Raw genomic sequence first — 14,359 nt, 5'->3', positions numbered from 1 at the left:
CTGGGCTTTGGAAGCCATAGAGATGCGATGACGCGTCGGCAGGACCGGGAGAGAGTAACTGCGCACCGTGTCGGGGTGTATAAAACTCTCCGTGCTCCCGCTGTCAAAAAGGCAGGTAGTGGCGCAGCCGTTTACCGTAATGTCCATCATGGACCTGGACAGTTGATGCGGGAGAGATTGATCCAGCGTCACGGAAGCCAGCGTATGTTCAAGCGTGTCGATGCGGTCGTCCGATGAGGCGGTGGTGGAGTCCGGGTCCCCCGTAACCAAAGTCGGAGGCGTCCAAGATGGCGGACAAAATGGCGGCGCCCACGGTCCCCACGCGGCTGGGGGAGCCCAAGATGGCGGACAAGATGGCTGCGCCCACGGTTCGCACGCAGCGCTGCTGGCGTTAGCGGTCTTCCCTTTGCAGGCGCTAACGTAGTGACCTTTCTTCCCGCAGCCGGAGCAGGTAGCATTCTTCGCGGGGCAGCGTGCTCTAGGGTGTTTAGCTTGGCCACAAAAATAGCATTTTTGTGCCTTGGACATCGCTGCAGCAGTTGGAGGTGGCGGTCCCATGGCCCAAGATTGCGGCGTCCACGGCGCGGGGCGATGAGGGGAGAAAGCGTCCATATTTCTGTGGGCCGCGTCGAGCGAGAGCGCGAGGGACACTGCCTTTGTCAGGTCTATTTCACCCTTCTCCAGCAGCCTCTGCCGGGAGTAGTCGGACCTTAGACCCGCAACGAAAGCGTCTCGTATCAGTCCCTCCGCATGTGCCGCGGCCGATACTTCCTTGCAGTCGCAGCCGCGTCCGAGTACCCGCAGTGCCCGTAGGAAGGCTTCCACCGATTCCCCGGGCTGCTGTCTGCGAGATCTTAAAAGGTGCCTGGCATAGACCGTGTTAACCGGGCGTGCATACTGCCCTTTCAGTAGGTCGATAGCCGCCGCGTAGGTCGTCGCATCTTGGATTAAAGTATAGACTTGGTGGCTCACCTTCGAGGCCAGGATTTTCAGTTTATTTTCATCAAGAGTCACGGTCGAGGCTTCCAGATACGCCTCAAAGCAACGCAGCCATTGTGCGAATTTAGTCGACGAACCCGCTTCTTGGGGGTCTAGGTCCAGGCATGTTGGTCTGAGGGCTCGCAGCAGCGCCTGCTGCTCAGCGTTTTGCGCCATCGGTTGATCAGCATCCGCAGCCAACATTTAACTTTGGTAATAAAATTGATGCACTATCAATTGCTACAAAAGACTGGAGATTGAGTAAGTAATAAACAGGCTTTTATTACCAAAGAACAGAGCATGCCTCTTGGGGTTGCCTGGTATCCAAAAGGGCCGGAGGCTTCTGAGCAGCGACCTTTATACCCAGCCATGAGGGTGGAGCCAGGGGCGGAGTCAGCTGAGGCATGCACAGACAAGTACAACAATACTAACAACAGTGGTTTACCACAATGACCACCCCCTTAAACCTATCTAGATCCAATTATGAAGGGCCAGAAACATGCTCACCAATCCAGTTGGAAAAGTATAGAGTTTTGAAACAGGTCTGCGTTTTGATCCCTTCAGGCATCCTGTTACCTCGTGGTCAGTGGAGCCAAAGCGGGCTGCGCCACACCTCACTCTCTTTCTCGAGGTGAAGGTCACAGACAGGCTGGACACTGGATGTCGGCGGAAATCATCTGCTTGACCACGGTTGGAAGCCCCTAGCCGGCTTTCATATAGGTTTCTTCAGTAGTTTTTCTACCTCCCGTTTCGTCAACGGCCCGGGGTTGGTCGATGATCTCCCGATGTTTTACCCCGGGGCGGGAGGTCGGCTCGAACCATCTTCTTCTCCGAACTCCAGCTGCTATCGAAGGTAACGGCTATTACCGAAGATCCCACGAAGATGATGAAGAAAGGAACCTCTCTCTTCCCCAATATCTAAGATGAAGCTCCTCCATCTTCCACCCCCCTTTGCTACCCCCGGTGTCTCCCAATTATACTTCTCAGCAGAAGCCCTTATCTCACACCAAATCAGGTTAGTCTTTTGTTTTAATTTTGGCGGGCTGGTTGCACAACAGGGTAGTTATTATATTTTAAACTGTTCTTGGATGGCTGGTAATGGGCCATCTCTGGTCTGGAATGACCTTCATTGTTTTAATGTCTTCTTGATGTCCTTCAAGGGTCCTTGATGCGTTCTTTATGAATATGGAGCTGTTCCCTTTTGTCTGGGTAAACATTTAGATGGCCTTTATCTATAGGCCGATCTGACTGGATCTTCATCCAATCTTTATGTATGTGTGGGTGTCTGGTTTCGTTCTCTCAGAAACGGCTTCCAGAATCTACTATGGGTTGAATCCACAAAGCTGTCTGAGGACTGCAGGAACCATTTTAAAGTGTCCCAATAAGTTGGTCACGGGGTCTGGTGGCCATTTTGAATGCCCCTTTTTCCTGGGCTTCTTATAAAACAGTCTTTAAAATCATGGCCTCTTCTGCCATTCGACCCTTATTAATAAAATATCAATTTTGCAAATCTTACAGTCCCCCCTGATGATACTATAACTTGCTTGAAGTATCATAACTCTGGGTGAGCAAAATTTTCTGACTTTCCACAATCAAACCATCCCCTGTATTTACCTATCTGTGATCCCATGACACATGCATTTCCCATTTCAGAAAACCTACAGTGTACATAAAGCATCTATAGATGGCAATACATTGGGTTTAAAAGTTTGAAACACATTCTTCCAGGTTTGGAGGGGGGCCTAATACTCCTACACCGCCTGGTTCAAACACGTTATTATCTTTAATGATCACAACTTACTTAATATACTTCAACAATAAAGAGCAAAATACACAAAATCTCACTCGAATATTATCAAATAGAGGAGGGAGGGAAACTTTAACTTTATACATAGCAGCATAAATCTAAATGGGTGTCTCTTCTTCTACCCGCACATAATGCTCCCTCCATTCTCCCCTGTTCTCGTACCTCCGTGAATGTTTTACCATTTTACAGTGTACAGATAGTAAATAAATCACAATAAAAATCTGACACACTACTAGGATATGAGAGGCTACCCTAATCCAAGAAGGGACTTCTATATTAGTGAACAGGTTCCACCATGGTGGGGTCACTATATCCAATATGTCTGCCCCTATTTCTAAGGTCTTCTGCTCCAGTGTGTAAAAATGTTTCTGTGAAATGACAGCGGCCTTTAATATCTTGGTGAGGTGTTCAGGGAGAGGGGGAATGATAAATCTAAAATGTGCAATGAATCATTGTAGGTCGGTGAAATTCTCTTTGACAGTGAGGTGAACAGTGGAAGGTTCAGGAATGGGGACAATTCGCTCTTGGGCCACTTGAACTTCTGCCTTGGGTTTGAAGCAGAAACTGCTGTCACTCACCGGACACCAGACGTGCTGTCCATGTTGGTAGTGGGGCGCTGCAGTGGTGACACAGTATGTCCCACCTCCTATATATGCCACCTGCGGGGGCATATGGCCTTGTGCCATTGCCTCCATGGTGCAATTTATAGGTTTCGCGCCAGCAGTTCTGAACCCGCACTGTGGTTTCGAATAGGCATTCAAGTGCTGGGGACACAGGATGATGTGTGCTCCCCGGCTCCGGCACCCCGAGAGGTCAGTACTCATCATTGCATGCTCCCATCGAATGACGTAAGGTGGGACCGCTGTGTAGCAAATGTGTGCACCCCCCTGAATGACTCCAATGTTCTCCACCCTGTATACCGGGGCAGGTTTAGCTGTCTCACCCATAACCGGCATTCTTACCACTATACCCATAATGGTGTGATTAGACCATCCACAGTCCACTGGGACTGGGTAGGCCTCTGAAGCTAGCCTGAGCTGGCATGGACTCAATGCATTCTCAAAAGGGTGGAGGGCTGTGAGGTGCTTGTTGCTGATCCAGGAGGGGACTAAACCTTGTTTTAAATCCTCCAGATTACTGCGGCCCTCACCCAGTAACCACGCCCCATACAGCACACAAGCTTCGCTCTGCGCAGGCTGATCAGACGCATTCCGATCCTCCCTGATGAGAGCATTTACCATTTTAGCGTATTTCTCCAGCTCAGCTATTATTTCCTTTAAGTGTAGTGTCATGGCCTGGTCCTCATGTAACTCAGAACCCACTAACTTATTCTCATCAGTCAGTATCTTTCTTAACTGTGTTTTTAAAACATTGATCTGGGTCTGAACCATTGCAATCCTGCTGCCAGTGTCCTGCCGCGGTCGCCATTTTCTGTAAGGGGCTTGCTCTCTCTAGAGATTCACCGATCGCAGAGGTTACTCTCTCTCAGAGGCCTCTCTCTCTCTCTCTCTCTTTCTTTTGCACAGAAAAACCTTGAGTGGTTCGACCCACTCACCCATTAGATTCTAGACATTGGACTTAGGTGCAGGAACTACAATGTAGAGAATACTCTTATAGACCAGGTTTAATTAAACGAAATGATATTTTATTGCATAAGGAAAAACAAATCAAATGCAAGCAAATAAGAGGGTACATGGGAGGGAAAAACAAATCATAACAATACAGTACTAACTAAAAAGGATACAGGCATATTATACTTTACAAAGATCATCACAAAATGGGGAAACACACGGAACATCGAGGGACAACAACTCATGTTAATTATACCCAAAATGACCACCCCCTTAAACCTATCTAGATCCGATTATGAAGGGCCAGAAACATGCTCACCAATCCAGTTGGAAAAGTATAGAGTTTTGAAACAGGTCTGCGTTTTGATCCCCTCAGGCATCCTGTTACCTCGTGGTCAGTGGAGCCACAGCGGGCTGCGCCACACCTCACTCTCTTTCTTGAGGTGAAGGTCACGGACAGGCTGGACACTGACGGGCCTGGATGTCAGCGGAGATCATCTGCTTGACCACGGTTGGAAGCCCCTAGCCGGCTTTCATGTAGGTTTCTTCAGTAGTTTTTCTACCTCCCATTTCGTCAACGGCCCGGGGTTGGTCGATGATCTCCCGATGTTTTACCCTGGGGCGGGACGCCGGCTTGAACCGTCTTCTTCTCCGAACTCCAGCTGCTATCGAAGGTAACGGCTATTACCGAAGATCCCACGAAGATGATGAAGAAAGGAACCTCTCTCTTCCCCAATATCTAAGATGAAGCTCCTCCATCTTTCACCCCCCTTTGCTACCCCCGGTGTCTCCCAATTATACTTCTCAGCAGAAGCCCTTATCTCGCGCCAAATCAGGTTAGTCTTTTGTTTTAATTTTGGCAGGCTGGTTGCACAACGGGGTAGTTATTATATTTTAAACTGTTCTTGGATGGCCGGTAACGGGCCATCTCAGGTCTGGAATGACCTTCATTGTTTTAATGTCTTCTTGATGTCTTTAACGGGTCCTTGATGCGTTCTTTATGAATATGGAACTGTTCCCCTTTGTCTGGGTAAACATTTAGATGGCCTTTATCTACAGGCCGATCTGACTGGATCTGCATCCAATCTTTATGTATGTGTGGGTGTCTGGTTTCATTCTCTCAGAAACGGCTTCCAGAATCTACTGTGGGTTGAATCCACAAAGCTGTCTGAGGACTGCAGGAACCATTTTAGAGTGTCCCAATAAGTTGGTCACGGGGTCTGGTGGCCATTTTGAATGCCCCTTTTTCCTGTGCTTCTTATAAAACAGTCTTTAAAATCATGGCCTCTTCTGCCATTCAACCCTTATTAATACAATATCAATTTTGCAAATCTTAAACGGCTAAGTTCGTCTGGAGAGGAATGTGTAAGGATATCCGCGACTGGGCTAACACCTGCGTCATCTGTCAAATGTCTAAGGTGCAACGTCACGTTAAGGCCCCATTGGCGATGTTCGCAGTACCAGAACGTCGATTCGACCATGTCAACGTGGACCTCGTCGGGCCGCTTCCACCATCGCAGGGGTTCACACACATCCTCACCATGGTTGATCGTACTACTAGATGGCCAGAGGCAGTTCCTCTGGCATCTACTATGTCCGCTGATGTCGCCAGAGCATTCCTCTCCTCGTGGGTCGCACGTTTCGGCGTTCCGGCGGACATTTCTTCAGACCGCGGTCCACAGTTCTCTTCCAAGCTCTGGAACGCTGTGGCCCAGGGTCTCGGCACCAAGCTTCACCGCACCACGGCCTATCACCCGCAAGCAAACGGTTTGTGCGAACATTTCCACAGATTGTTAAAGGCATCGCTGAGGCCCAGCCTCCAAGGCGCCGGATGGGTGGATAAGCTTCCGTGGGTCATGTTGGGTCTCCGCACGGCACCCAAAGAGGACCTGCAATCGTCCACCACGGAGCTCGTGTACGGCCAGCCACTCCACGTACTGGGAGATTTCCTGCCGCTTCCAACTGAGCCGTGGTCCGCAGCCGAACAACTCAGCAGCCACCGGGAAACAGCCAGGGCTTTTGCGCCTATCCCAACTTCGCATCACGGCCTTCCATCTTCACACGTACCAGCGGAGCTGAAGAATGCTGAATTTGTATTCATTCATCATGATGCCCATAGGGATCCACTCAAGGCCCCTTACACAGGCCCTTTTCGCATACTGGAGACAGGCGACAAGAGTTTCTCTGTAGACATCGGTGGTAAACCCGACCACGTATCCATTGACCGTCTCAAACCGGCACACCTGGACATCGACCGGCCAGTAGAGACTGCACAGCCACCATGACGTGGTCGACCTCCCGCTGCACCCACGCCAGGCCGAAGGCTTCCTTCCGCCAGCCCGCCCACTGTTCAACAACGTCCACGCCAAGAATACAGGAGTCGCTCTGACAGGCTTGTCAGACCTCATAGTCGATTGACTTTTACTGTTAAAGACAATTCTGGGGGGGCGCATGTGATGGAGCCACCAGGGGGACTCTGATCTAATGTACATAATTATCTTTAACAAATTATTAGCTGCAGAATGAATCTGTATCTTTGTTCATATCATTGCATGTACATAGCGCGGTCCCTTTAAGAATGAGACCAAACGCGATGACATCATCACGTTGATCATGTGATCCTCCAGCGGTGGGAAAACGTGATGACGTCATGACATCAGGTTGGGGAGCCGCCCTAGCCAGTCCTCGTGGAGCCAGCAAAGAGTACAGACCTGTAATGTAGTTCGCCTGTGTTTTCATTTTAAACTCTGTTGATTAGTATTAAACATCGTTTGTTTGATAGACTGACTCAACCTCAGTCCTTTAGTTAGGAATCTAGCCATTTCTACATTATTATGTTTTGTAGCAGTTAGTTACAACTGAGTGACTTGCTAGGCCATTTCAGAGGGCAGTTAAGAGTCAACCACATTGCTGTGGGTCTGGAGTATCATGCAGACCGAACACAATATTGATACTCCTGGTTACGGGCGAGATAGTGTAACCAGTATTTAGCAGAAACAAGCATTGCCTACTCCCATTCTTTCTTAGGAGCAGTAGCCTCTCATCCCTGAAGTATTATCTTGTTTAAAAGTTTGCATATTATGTTTTAGAATGTCTATTTTAAAACAAGATATGAATGCCAGCTTTGGTAATCACTGTGCCCATGGAACAGTTGCCAAAGAGCTAAAGAGGGTGCAGACCCATTACATCAGGTTTTGACGTCCACTGCTTTGCCCTTGGAATTCTGGAGTTTCCTAAATGGGTGTTATTTGGCCTGTGCCTGCACTGACCCAATGTTCACATTGAAACGAGGTTGGACGGAACATTCCTGGCCATCCTGCATCACTTACTGCTGCGTTTGTCAATGGGCCGCGCAAATGCAGGGGTGCCCCAAAAATCTGGTCGTGAGGCTTGCTCTAGGACTCGCTTCAGACCAGAGAATCTGTGGGGGGGCGTAGGAGCAAGATGTCTATCTCCAGAACAATCTTTGCATCCTTTTGGCTCTGTCCTGTACTCAAATCCTGAACTGGGACTTGAACCCTGGACCTTCTGATTCAGAGATGGGAATGTTATCAAAAGAGTCAAGCTGATACGTAACTGCTGTGCAATAGGGGCATCATCTGCCTGACATGCTTCTGGTGGGTGCAATGCCAGGCCTGGAAAATTCCCGCCAGAAAGAAGCAGAAGCTTGATTACAATATTGTGAGGTAGAAGAGATTTTATTTAGATCTCTACACCCTTTGTACCAAAAGTACAATGGTTCTGAATTTCCCCCTGTAAATTGGGTGGTTAGGGTAGCTTGGCTGTATCTTGCAATGCAAAGTTACTTAAAGGGACAGCTGCAAGTTCAATTTATGTTTTTGCATTTTTAAAAATCCTTTTGTTCAGTTTTGTTTGTACTTTTCTTTTGGCCAAGCACAACAATGTCATGGGAACACCATCACCTCCAAGTTCTCCTCCACGTCACACACTATCCTGACTCGGCCATATATGGCTGTTCCTTCAACATTACTGGGTCAATATCTTGGAATTGTCTAACTAACACCACTGTGGGAACACTTTCCGTACAAAGATTGCAGCAGCTCATAGAGATGGCCCACCACCACCTTCTTAGGGCAACTAGGAATGAACAAATGCAGCTTTGCCAGACACCCACATCACAGAATCACAGAAACCCCACAGTGCAGATAGAGGCCATTTCGGCCCATCGAGCCTGCACCGACACATATCCCACCCGATCCCAGTAACCCCTGCACCAACACATATCCCACCCTATCCCCGTAACCCCACGTATTTAATCCCCCTAACACTAAGGGTCAATTTATCATAGCCAATCAACCTAACCTGCACATCTTTGGACTGCACAAAGTTTTTTAAGTGTGTACGGAGTGCTGCTGGTTGCTTGCAAGGCTTTGAATGGTAAAGGAAGGCCTCTGAGAAGACAGAAAATGCTGCAAATACTCAACATCCGGAGAACAAATTTTAAAAACTTGGGGCTAAACATTTGGATGCTTTACGCCACCCGTTACCAGCAGAATTTTGTGAAAACACAGCAGCCGCCACTCTTTCACCAGCTGGTAGCGGGTCCCGCAGTGTCCAAAATTTTCCGCGGGCAGGCAGCGCTGTCGGTAAAAGCGATGGCCGTGGAAATTTAAATTAGGGAGAGAGTGACGTAAGTCAGCGTGCAAAGCTGACTAACGTCACCTCGGCATACTTGGACCTTAGCACTGAATTCAGCGCTGGGACCTAAGCTTGCCATGTAAACCTAGCATTTAGCAGACTGACAGACACTTCCAGCACTTCTTAAAGGGACACACACATCTTTCAGGTAAGTTTGCATTTAAGCTTTTGGACTGGATTTCTTTATTTTATTGAAGTAGTGGCTTGCTGTAATGCATGTTAAAAGTTTTTTAAGTGTGTACGGAGTGCTGCTGGTTGCTTGCAAGGCTTCGAATGGTAAAGGAAGGCCTCTGAGAAGACAGAAAATGCTGCAAATACTCAACATCTGTCGAGGGAGAAACAGAGTTCACATCTCAGGTTGAGATGCTGCCTGAACTGCTGAGTATTCGAGCATTTTATGCTGTCATTTCAGATTTACAGCATCTGCTCATAGAGGGAAGAGGAAGACACAGAAGAGGAAGAAGCCGAAGAGGAGGAAGCAGAAAGAAGGATGCAACCCAGGCAGCCCTTTCTGTCTGGGATATCCGGGATGAAATGATCCGCCTGCAGTCCTAGTGACCAAACCCCAATTCCTCTTTTAACATTTGTCCCACACCTTACCTTCCCTCTGTTACTGACCATCACAGTGTCCTCTTGGCCACAATGCTGAAATAAAAGCCACCACAAAGCAAACTTTCCAATCCAACTTTATGCATCTATCCATCCAATATGACATCAAGAAATCAACTCATCATTCTTATGCATTCCCTTTGTGACTGTCTTGCATGTGACTTTGTCTATCCTACTGATGTCATGCAGTGCTACCCCAGTGGCTGCAGCATAGCTGCTGACTTGCAGTGGGGGACACTGCAAATGGCCTTGCTGGTTGACCTTGAGGCGCTGGTGGCTGGGAGTGTCAAATCGAGTGATGGTGTTTTCTCTTTATCTTCACTCTCCTCTCCCTCTTCTTGGTCAACCATTGGCTAGGCATTTCTTGGGGGTGTGAAATGAGGAAGGCACAAGGGTGGAGTTGTGACTGGAGGGTGGAAAAGCAAGAGGTGCATAAGATAACGTATGAGGATACCAGCATCTTATATCCTTTCAGCAGCGGCGCTGGCCAAGGGCCTGCCTCTGGGCTGGAGAGGAACTTGCAGTGGGAGAATCTAGAACTAGGGGTCACTGTTTAAAAATAAGGGGTCACCCATTTAAGATAGAGATGAGGAGAATTTTTTTCTCACAGAGGGCCGTGAGTCTTTGGAACTCTCTTCCTCAGAGGGCGGTGGAAGCAGAGTTTTTGAATATTTTTAAGGCCGAGGTAGATAGATTCTTGATAAGCAAGGGGATGAAAGGTTAATGGGGGTAGGCGGGAATGTGAAGTAATCAGATCAGCCATGATCTTTTTGAATGGCAGAGCAGGCTAGAGGTGCGAGTGACCTACTCCTGCTCCTAATTCGTATGTTCATATGTAAGAATGGACAGCACCGTCTCTTCCAAGGGGGTGAGGTAAAGCAAGGAATAGGAGGTGTGCCTTGTGATTGGTACAAATTGTTGGTAGGTGAGTGATTGGGTGGGGGGAGGAGTCATGCATTCAGAAGTGTGTGAGGCTAGCGGTGCAGTTGTTAGGAGGTGGCTTTTGAAGATGCATACACTGACCTGACCGCTCACCTGAGACCATGCAGCTTCTTTGAGCACTGGAGCCAGGTGGTGGGGTCAACATTGCTGGCAGTGATGATCTCGGTGATCTGGTCCCACATCCTTCTTTTTGGAGGGCCTCCTGGCCCCTGTGGGTAGAGGACCTCTCTTCTCTCTGGCAGTGTTAACCCCCTGCATAAAGCTGGAATGCTGCATGTGAGACCCTGGGTGTCCCTTCCCTGGCTTGCTAAGGCATTTGTGTTAGTGCTGAAGCACTTTTCCCATTTTTTGAGGTGCAGAAGAGAATTCAGCTTTAAGAACTGAAGACTCCCATTTGGGAATTTTATTTCAAATGTATTTTTTTAAAGGCAGTAGAGATGTAAGGGCTTAAAACTGCATTTTTCTACTTCATTTTATCAGTTCAGAAGGCTTTTCCCTTTTAAGCAAACAACAATACCCACAATGCCTAGCGAACTCATTCCCTTGCTTCCAGAGGCTGTTGGAAGATGCAATGCCGTTTCTGGATGGAACATTCGGGACTGATGCCGGGACTTACGCCACCAGGAGGGCGTTACATGGTCAGTTTAGCACTGAGCTAATAATCTTTAGACCCCAGCGCGAATTTTTCACTCCTACCGGTGCCACCATTTTCGCCAACTGTTAACACGTGGTGGCACCAGCAACTTTCATGTCGCACTTGAATTTCTAGGCCTTTGTTTTCACCCATTTTTTGTTTTCGACTTAGAAATTTGTAATTCCTCTTTATGTTATTTGGAGGAAGAAAAAGAAGAAGAACGGAGGGGTGCCAGACAATATGGGCTACAGATTGCAGCAGAGGAAGAGCGTGTCCAATTGACATTGCCCTACAAACTACATACAGACTTACCTAGACTTGCCTACGGAATATGCTTGGGCTAAGATTTAATAGAAGAGCTTATAAAGAGTTGTGCCGTGTAATGCGATGTAATCTGCAATCATGCTCCTGGATAGACACAGCATCACCAGTGGCCAGGAGGATAAACTTGTATGCCTCAGGTTCATCCAGCTGCAAAAGGGGTTATGAGAAACACCAGTCAATCTGCAGTATATAGATGTATCAAGCATGTGACTGATGCATTGTTTGACAGAGCAAGTAAATGCATCCTTTTCCCCATGGCTAACTGAGAGGGTATTTCAATTTCAAGTCGCAGGCTTCCCTAATATCTAGGCATTAATGATAGCATATCTGCGTATTCATGAACTGCAGGAGCTATTACCTATTAATGTGCAACTAACATGGGATTATGGCTAGAATGCCCCCTGCCCAGCCATCAGCCATGATGGCTTTATTTTAAGGCAATCCATTGTGCCCCCATTATTTGACCTAAAAGGAAGCTGCAAGGTTGGCTCGTAAGAGACCAAGGCTTTCCTGTGCCAATCTGGCTCATAATACCTCTACAATAGTCATGTACACTTAAAATTCAGGCTGTATTCTACAATAAAGCCCGGCTAAAGCATCCCACACAATCATAGTCCTTGCATGCTGTGCAACTTTGGCATCCAAAGAGCCATCAATATAGAGCACCCAGAGAAGGATGATAACCAATAGCAGCAAGGAGATCACAAGACAAGTTGGAGGAGCCTGTATATGCGACTACTGAAGTATTTCTGCCAGTTGCTAGAGGAGCTCGCCAAGTTGAAGAGACTATCTCCACGTGTCAATGTATAGCCCATATTGAATATGAGGACATAAGGATGCATCATGCAGCTACAATAATGGGGAGGATTTGTTAGGAAAAATGCATTGAAGGATATGAGGGAAGAAGCACTTACAGGGGAAGGCAGCTACTGTGAGGTGGACCCTGCTCAATAATGGGATTCATGGGAAGCATTCAAAGTACTGTGAGAGGGAGGTAGCTCTAGATGCGATGCAAGCTTCGTATGTTGGATTCATATAAGATCTCCTATCTTGGTTGACTTAGTGAGGTGATTAGATATTTTCCAGGTCTGCAGTAGGCATTCCAAATGGTTGCCTTTACATAACAGACACCTTGAGCTGCCCACCATCTGTCATGCCTGATGTGCCTCAATAATTCCGAGACTCGAAGTTAGCAGAACAAAAACAAGGCTTTTATTAACTTAGAAAGTAACACGTAAGAGAGAGAGATGGCTTCCTTCTGGAGACTGAGGCCAGACTGAAGCTAGCTTACAAATGGGGCCAGGTATGGGCGGAGCCCTACACACAGCACATTCCAGCACATTCCAGTATACAATACAGCACATTCCAGTACACAATACAATGAGGTCTGGGGGAAGGGAAATGACACTGAAACCGATCTCAGTCACAGGCAGTGGTGAATGGAATATTTCATCACATTCACCCCTTCTATAGATTTAGTCTGTTCGGGGGTTTGATAGTCCTCTGCGACCGACGTGGCTGTTGCGGTGCCGCGGGTGTTGGCTGGGTGTCCCCGGTAGCCTCCTGGGTCTCTGCCGGGGGTGCCGCCAGGGTTGTTGGAGGGGTAGTTGGTGGGGGTGCCGTTGGTCGGTGTTCTTCCGGGGGTGATGAAAGAGTAGTGGGTGGGTAAGAGTTGCTGTGATCGTCGTTGCCGCTATTGCCATGGTTGTTGTCGATGCCGGCTGGGGCGACGTCTTTTATGGACACGGTGTCCTCCCTTCCGTCAGCGTGCCGGACATGTGCGTATTGGGGGTTGGTGTGGAGTAGGTGTACTGGCTCCACGAGAGGGTCCGTCTTGTGGCCCCTCACATGCCTTCGCACGAGTACCGGACCTGGGGTGGAGAGCCATGACGGCATGGATACGCCTGAGGTGGATTTCCGGGGAAAGACAAACATTCGTTCATGAGGCGTGGTATTAGTGGCCGTACACAATAGCGACCGTATCGAATGGAGCACATCCGAGAGGACTTCCTGCCAGCGGGAGATAGGGAGGCCCTTGGTCCTTAGAGCTAGAGTGACTGCTTTCCATACTGTCCCGTTCTCTCGCTCCACTTGGCCGTTACCCCGGGGGTTGTAGCTGGTGGTACGGCTCGTGGCGATCCCCTTGGACAGCATGTACTGGCGTAGCTCTTCACTCATGAAGGACACCCCCCTATCCGTATGGATGTAGCTCGGCATACCGAACAGGCAGAACAGGCTGTTGAGGCATTTAATGACCGTGGCGCTGGTCATGTCTGGGCAGGGGAAGGCGAATGGGAACCGGGAGTATTCGTCCACAATGTTCAGGAAGTAAACATTGCGGTCGACGGACGGGAGGGGGCCCTTGAAATCTAAGTTGAGCCGCTCAAAGGGCCGTGTAGCTTTGATTAAGTGGGCTCTATCTGGGCGGTAGAACCGAGGCTTACACTCAGCGCAAGTGCGGCAGTTCCTGGTCAGGGACCGAACTTCCTCAATCGAGTAGGGTAAGTTACGGGACTTTATGAAGTGGAACAGCCGCGTGACCCCTGGGTGGCAGAGGTCGTTGTGGAGGGTCTGTAGCCGATCCCCGGTGGCGCTGGCACACATCCCTCGTGAGAGGGCGTCAGGGGATTCGTTAAGGGCCCCTGGCCAGTAAATGATGTCGTACTCGAAGGTGGAGAGCTCGATCCGCCACCTAAGAATCTTATCATTTTTAATCTTCCCCCTCTGTTTATTATTGAACATAAACGCTACCGACCGCTGGTCGGTAAGTAGGGTGAAGCGTTTGCCGGCTAGGTAGTGGCGCCAGTGGCGCACTGCCTCCACGATGGCTTGGGC

This window comes from Somniosus microcephalus, chromosome 14 (assembly GCF_052327205.1).
Source record: "Somniosus microcephalus isolate GS21.2 chromosome 14, FLI_Smic_1.0, whole genome shotgun sequence".
NCBI lineage: Eukaryota > Metazoa > Chordata > Chondrichthyes > Squaliformes > Somniosidae > Somniosus > Somniosus microcephalus.
The sequence above is the reverse complement of the archived record's forward strand: the minus strand, read 5'-3'. Positions refer to the sequence as shown.